Here is a 7,370-nt window from a genome sequence, read left to right on the forward strand (position 1 = left end):
TTGCGCACGCCCATGTTCACAGCAGAGACGTGTGTATGCACCCACGCGGAGCCCACATCTGTCCACGCAGCCAGCGCAGCCTGGAGCACCCCCTCCCCCCCTCCCTCCCTCTCTCCTCCCCCGGAGCCCGGGGGCAGCCTGGTGCCCGCCGCCCACGCTCCCCCAGCAGCTGGGCCTTTTGCAATTCTTGCATTTATTTCACAGGCCTGTCCGCCGGCAGAGGCTTTCAAAACACTTCAGGCTTGTTTACTGCGCTGCGCAAGAACATTTTGTCTCCTCTCCAATTCAGCCTTCCAGAAGGATCAGGAACGTGCCCGTCTCCGCGGGGGCCAGCTGTGCGCTGTGCCAGCCGCGGCCCCAGCTTCTTAAAGGGCCAGCTGGGCTCACCCCGGGAGCGGAGGGTGTGGGCTTGGACAGAGGGCCAGCCGGCCAGGGCTGCTGGCCCCCAACACGGGTCCTCTAACACGGGTCCGAGGTGAAATGAATCATTACAAGGCTGGAGGCTGGGAGCCGGCACGGGGGGGTGGGGGGCGCCTGGGAGGAGCCCCCCTTCTCGGCAGAACGCTGAGCACCCTGCTGATAGGATGGCCCCCGAGTCATCACTGTCACCTTGTAACTCACTCCGCTGCTCCCCGAAACAGAGCTGGGGTACGAGGGACAGTGAGACGCCCTTTCCATCCCCATCTTTCTAAGGCCTGGACCTCCGAGCAGGGTCCCCCCACACCCATGGCATGAGCCCCACTGTCCCGGGGCCAGCACAGGGCCCGCCCCATAGAGGGCTGTAGGGGAGAGGTGTTGTGGCCCAAAGGGGCAGCCGCCTCGACCTGGGTGCTGGGGGCCGGGGCTGAGAGAGGAGCCAGCCATCCTGTGTGAGAGGGTCCCCCGCTGCCCCTCCCCCCGCGGCTGGTAATTGGGAGAATGACCTTTGCCTTGGTTCTCTCACGTGGCTTATGCCCGGGGCCTCTTCCCCGCCCAGCGCCCCCTCCGGCCGCCCCCTCCCGCTTCCAGCCTTTGCAACCAGCGCTCCTAACCCGCAAGCCGTAGGGGGACCCCTCACACCCGTCCCCTGCCCCCTGCGCTCCCCCAGGCCCTGCTGCTTCCTGAGCTCCGGGCCATCTGGACATCAGCCTGGTTGGTGGGTGCAGCTCCGCTCCACAGTGTGGCTTTGTTTTTTACTTATTTATTTTTAAAAATAGATTTTTATTGCTTTCCGAGGGGAAGGGAGAGGGAGAGGGAGAGAGAGAGAAACATCCATGCTGAGGGAGAATCATTGACCGGCTGCCTCCTGCATGCCTCCTGCTGGGGATCCAGCCCGCAACCAGGGCCTGTGCCCTGCCATGGGATCGAACCGGGACCTCCTGGTTCATAGGTGGATGCTCAACCCCTGAGCCGCCTCAGGGGTTTTGCTATGGGGCCTGGGCTCCGGCCGGTCCGGGGTTATGGTCAGCGGAAGGACCAGCGAGGAGGTGGGCCTTGCTTCTAGTCTGGATCACTGACCCCTCGTCCTGCTCAGCTCTGCCCGGGGACTCTCAGCTCCGGGGTCACTGGGTGCCCCTCCTCCATCCTTCCCCGCACAGCAGCCGAGGGAACTTCCCAGAACACCAGTCCGCAGGCATCACACCTCGGCACCTCGGCATGACCCCTTCCCGACCCCCTTGGTGGCTGGCGGCCCCCCGCCCCGTCCAGCGTCCAGCACACTGCTCATTGCCTCCCGCGTGCAGCCCCGACCCGACAGAGGAGCCCGCCCCTCCCCCCGCCCGCCTCCCGGTGCCACGGCTCCTGCTTTCACTGTCTCTCCCCTTTACCCGCTGCTGTGGGTGCCCGGGGGCCTGGCCCTGTGCCCAGGGTGTCCAGGTGCCAGGTGGGCCATCTGGGGGGGCGCGGACATTCCTGCATTTCCCGGTCCCACGGCCATCTCTCTGCGGCCTCCTCGCTCCACGAGGGCCCGAGCCGAGGGCAGAGGCAGCGGCCGGGCCTCAGGTTGGAGGTCAGAGGGGGCTCTGGGCTCGATGCCCCCTGAAGGCCGGCGAGGTGGACCTCAGGGTCCTGGGGTGTGGAGCGGAGCAGGAGCTTGGGGTTCAGGGGCCCGAGGCCGGGAAGCGCTTAGTGAGCCGTGCGCCGTGCGCCGGTGTCCACACACGGGAATGAGCGCAGCCAGCCCACCCTGACCGTCCCCTGGGGGCCTGGGCCTCGGAAACCCTCCAGTCCCGCCCCCCCCACCCCCGTGTCCGCAGCCAGGAGCGCTCCGTCCTTGCCCCTGCCCGAGAGGAGGGGGTACTGACCCCCGCTCTGCCGGGGTCCCGTGCGGCTGTGTCCCTCCAGGTGGGCATCCGGGTCCGAGTGTCCCAGGCCCCGGCGACGGCCACGCTCAGAGCCTGGGAAGCACTCGGCCCGGCCCCTCGTGAATGTCTGTTTACGCCTGTCCCCATGGCAGCGTCCCGAGAGCCTGCTCTGGGCTGGCACTTTCCTCTCCTCTCCTCCCTCCTCCCGGGCCCCCCCAGCCCACCGCCCTCATCGGGAACGGGGGCAGCCCGGGGCCAGGCAGGGTGTGCCCAGTGCCCGGACAGGTGGGCGGTGGACTCTGGGTCCGACTGGCCCTGCGGGGGCTGCACAAGCCCTGGACCTGCCGCCCAGCAGCCCCCGCCCGCCCGGGCCCCTTCCTCCCGCCTCCGCCTCTGTGGTCTCCCCACTCGCCTGGTCTCTGGAGGTCCCTGCTCCGCCCCCCTCGCCGCAGCCTGACAGGGTGGCCTGCCCTGGCCAAGCCCCAGAGGCAATGTGGGGGCGGAGGTGTGAGGGTGGGGTGCCCAGGAGGTTGGAGCTGCAAATGGCTTGGTTTCGTGCCACGAGTCTGAGGAGGAAAATGGGTTTGTGGCGAGGGGATGGGCGTCGGTGTCTATTAGTGACCGACCTGCTGGGGAGGACGGGTGACCCTGACCTTCCTCCCAGGGCACCCACACCCACGCCCCTGAGGGTGCCTCCTGTGTGGCCACTGGGACCATGCCGGCGAGCGTGGGTGCCCCCCTTGGACAGGCAGGTAAACCGAGGCCCCGGAGGACTCGGGGGAGAGCGGTCTGGGCTGCAGCCAGCCTGGCCTTGCTCGCGGCTGCGGGCGGCTGGGGTGGCACTGGGTGTTTCCCCGGAGGGTGCTGTGGGCCACGCTGGCTGCGCACCCCCCGCCCTGAGCGCCGGCCGGCCAGCTGCCGAATCCCCGACGTGTGGGGCTGTGGGGTCCCCGGGGAGCCCCGTGTGTTGTGACCTGAGCATGTTCCCCTGAGTTTTCTGGCCGGCGGTGAAGTCGACAGGCTGCTTCCTCCACCAGCTGCTGATCCGGCCGCACAAAGCTCGCCGTCGGAGGGCCCTGCCCCGCCCGTGGGCCCCCGCAGCCTTTCCCCTGAGGAGCCGAGAGCTGTGGATTTCCCAGAGGAAACAGGGATCAGCCTCGGCCGTTTCCCCCGGAGCCGCCTCTGGGTTCAAATGGCCTCAAACTGATTCAGGGCCTCTCCCCATGCAGCGCCCAGAATGGAGGTGGGGGCGGGAGTGGGGGGCAGCGAAGGGGGTTCAGGAGCCTGGCTCTGTGGCGCTGCTCCCTCGTCGTCTGAGGGTGGTTGTGGGGTATTGATCCGGGTTTTGTGAGAACCCGGCCAGCCGGGCACTTTGGGGTGCACGGTTCTGCGTGGTACGTGGCGGTTGGAGTTAACCGGTGGGTGGTCAGTGATTTGGGGGAATGTGACCTCTGTCACCCAGCCCGCTCGGGGCCCAGGCCACCCATCGGCCTGTCCGTGGGGCCGGGGTCTGGTGGGTCTCGTGTCTGGCTTCTGGCTGAGGGTTTTCTGGCCTCAGAGTCTCATGGTACGTGATGCTGGTGTCCCGGCTCCTCGCTCCTGTCCTGGTCCGAGTAACGTTCCCCTAAATTCCCGTGCGGAAGCCCCGACGAAACCCCCGGGTGGCTGTATGTGGAGAGGGCGCCTTTCGGGAGGGGACTGAGGTTAACTGAGGTCATGGGGTGGGGCCCTGCTCCGAAAGACTGGTGCCCCCTGGGAAAAGGAGGGGAGCGGGAGGACATGGAGGGGGGCCACCTGTGAGCCAGGGAGGGAGCTCTCACCGGACACCCTGATCCTGGACCGCTGGCCCCCAGGCTGCGAGACAATCCACTCCCCCCCTTTTTATTTTTTTAATCCTCACCCGAGGATTTTTCAGTCGATGTTTCTCCGTCTTTCTGGCTCTCTTCCACTCTCTCTAAAACCCATTGATTTTTCGAGAGAGTGGAAAAGAGAGGGATTTTTAGAGAGTGGAAGAGAGAGGGAAAGAAAGAGAGAAACATCGATATGAGAGAAACACATTGACTGGTTGCCTCCTGCATGTGCCCGATCAGGGCCCGGGCTGGGGAGGATCCTGCAACCGAGGTACGTGCCTTTGACCGGAATCAAACCCGGGACCCTTCGGTCCGCAGGCCGAAGCTCTATCCATTGACCCACACCGGCCAGGGCCATTTCCCTTGTTTAAGCCGCCCTGTCTGTGGTCCTCTGTCCTGCTTGCCCCGCTGACTAAGGGGCCTTGGTGGGGGCTGTTTCCTGCCCAGGAAGGGGGGCAGGGTTGATTCCCCCTCTTCCCATGTGGCCCGTGTGGGCACCCCTCCTCGGTGTGGGCAGAGGGCCGAGGGTACACGCTGGCCTTGAATCTTGGCTCCTCCATTGCTGGCCTCTCTGCTCGGCCTCCCTGAGCTTCAGTGTCCCCGTTGTCCAGGGGGCGATGGCCCCATGGCACCAACTGCAGAGGGACCAGGGCCGGCACTGAGCTGGGACCCTGCCTGGTGAGGGCAGCAGGCCTTGTCTGCCCCGACGGCACTCCAGTCCCACCCAGCCTCAGCCCCAGCACCAGCCCCAGCCCCAGCCCCAGCCCCAGCCCCAGCCCCAGCCCCTGCCCCAGCCCCAGCCCCAGCCCCAGCTCCAGCCCCAGCCCCAGCCCCTGCCCCAGCCCCAGCCCCAGCTCCAGCCCCAGCCCCAGCCCCAGCCCCAGCCCCAGCCCCAGCCCCTGCCCCAGCCCCTGCCCCAGCCCCAGCCCCAGCCCCTGCCCCAGCTCCAGCCCCTGCCCCTGCCCCTGCCCCTGCCCCAGCTCCAGCCCCTGCCCCTGCCCCTGCCCCTGCCCCAGCCCCAGCCCCAGCCCCAGCCCCTGCCCCAGCTCCAGCCCCTGCCCCTGCCCCTGCCCCTGCCCCAGCTCCAGCCCCTGCCCCTGCCCCTGCCCCAGCCCCAGCCCCAGCCCCTGCCCCAGCCCCTGCCCCAGCCCCAGCCCCAGCCCCTGCCCCAGCTCCAGCCCCTGCCCCTGCCCCTGCCCCTGCCCCAGCTCCAGCCCCTGCCCCTGCCCCTGCCCCTGCCCCAGCCCCAGCCCCAGCCCCAGCCCCTGCCCCAGCTCCAGCCCCTGCCCCTGCCCCTGCCCCTGCCCCAGCTCCAGCCCCTGCCCCTGCCCCTGCCCCTGCCCCAGCCCCAGCCCCAGCCCCTGCCCCTGCCCCTGCCCCAGCCCCAGCCCCAGCCCCAGCCCCAGCCCCAGCCCCAGCCCCTGCCCCTGCCCCAGCCCCAGGCCCCAGCCCCAGCCCCAGCCCCTGCCCCTGCCCCTGCCCCTGCCCCAGCCCCAGCCCCAGCCCCCTGCCCCAGCCCCAGCCCCAGCCCCTGCCCCTGTCCCTGCCCCAGCCCCAGCCCCAGCCCCAGCCCCCAGCCCCAGCCCCAGCCCCAGCCCCTGCCCCTGCCCCTGCCCCTGCCCCTGCCCCTGCCCCAGCCCCTGCCCCAGCCCCCAGCCCCAGCTCCAGCCCCAGGCCCAGGCCCAGCTCCAGCTCCAGCTCCAGCCCCAGGCCCAGCCCCAGGCCCAGTTCCAGCCCCAGCTCCAGGCCTCCGCAGAGGCTGGGGAGGACCGGCTCTGGGTCTGGGAGCTCATCCCCCGTCACAGGGTCTGGGCTGTAATCGGCTTCCGCACCCTCGGGGGCCAGGCAGTCTTGGAATTTGCCCATTTTGGGGGACAGAGCGCAAACATTGTCCCAGGAGAGCTTCGAGGCTCTGGGCAGCCCCGTTCCTGCCTCAGTTTCCAGAAGGGGAGTTTATGGCTGCGCTACTCTCCAATGAGACGAGCAGTTAGGGCAAGGGCGGGGCCAGGGGGCTGCTCTCGCCGGGTCGGTGGGGCTCCAGCTCGGGGCACCGTCCCAGGCCTCCCAGGCGGTGGTGCTGCCCGGGGCTCCTGCTGGCCCCTCGCTGGCGCCCAGCCCACAGGGCTTCCATCTCTCCACCCCGGACCCTCAGCTGGTCCTGACCCTTGACCCCGGCCAAGGCCAGGGCGCTCCTGCTGCGGCTCCCCCTGCAGGCTGAGGCCAGGGGCTGGATGTTGCAGAGGCCTTTGCCGCGACCGACCGCCCTGGGCGCACAGAGCGGGCCGCCCTCTCCCAGCGGCGGAGACGTAAACGCGTGGATTAGAGCCGCAGCCCGGGGAGGCGGCGCGGGCTGTTTGTGCGCTGGGTGGGGGAGATTGCGCTACATTTAATTATAACTTAAGTGTAAAATATGCCTCTTTGGCGGCAGCTTCGCGCCTCGTGCTAATTACTCCGCCGCGCTCTCCCAATCACCCCCGGACGGCGCCGCGATTAATTGATAGCCGGTAACAGGCGAACACAATATTTAAAGTCATCGTGCCCAACGTGGCTTTCAAGGAGGGACTGAGATAATTATTTAAAGACCCATTTTATCACGGAGGGTCACCCAGCTTTTCCTCCCGCGCTCGGAGTGGGCACCTGGCCCTTCACACCCCGGCCTGTCACTCACGTCCAGCGGCGCCCTCGCTGGGCTCCGATGACACTGGGTAACGCGTGGGTCCTCGCCGGGAGGGGCGCCCCTGGGAGAGGGACATGCCTGCTGCTCCTCGGATTGGGGGCCACGTGGGAGGCTGGAGGCTGAGGCCGGTTGCAGAAAGCATTTCGCCGCCCGCCCGCCCTGTCTGGCACAGGAGGGCGGCTCCCACGGGCGGGTGGCACGGGACATGGCGGGGGGAGGGGGAGGGGAAGGAAGCTGCTTGCTCAGTGCCAACGCCTGGACCCCGAGGGGCCCCTCAGGGCGCAGCCCCAGGCCAGGCCGTCGTGGGGCCTGACGAGGGGTGTGGCCAGCCTCCCGGGATGACCTGGGCTCTGGGGTCAGCGGGAGGTGGACTCCACCTTGCCTCCCACCTGGGTGGCGACTTTGGGAATCTCTGCTGCGGCCGGGACCCTGACCTCGCCCACACCGCTGAGGGGACGCAGGAGCGCCGGTGGCCCAGGAGACGAGGGTGTCCCCAGCGAGGAGGGTGGGTTGGGGTGGTCGGGAGCCTGCAGTTCCCTGGGACTTCAGGGAGGCCACTGG

This window comes from Plecotus auritus, assembly GCF_963455305.1.
Source record: "Plecotus auritus genome assembly, chromosome: 5".
NCBI classification, from domain to species: domain Eukaryota; kingdom Metazoa; phylum Chordata; class Mammalia; order Chiroptera; family Vespertilionidae; genus Plecotus; species Plecotus auritus.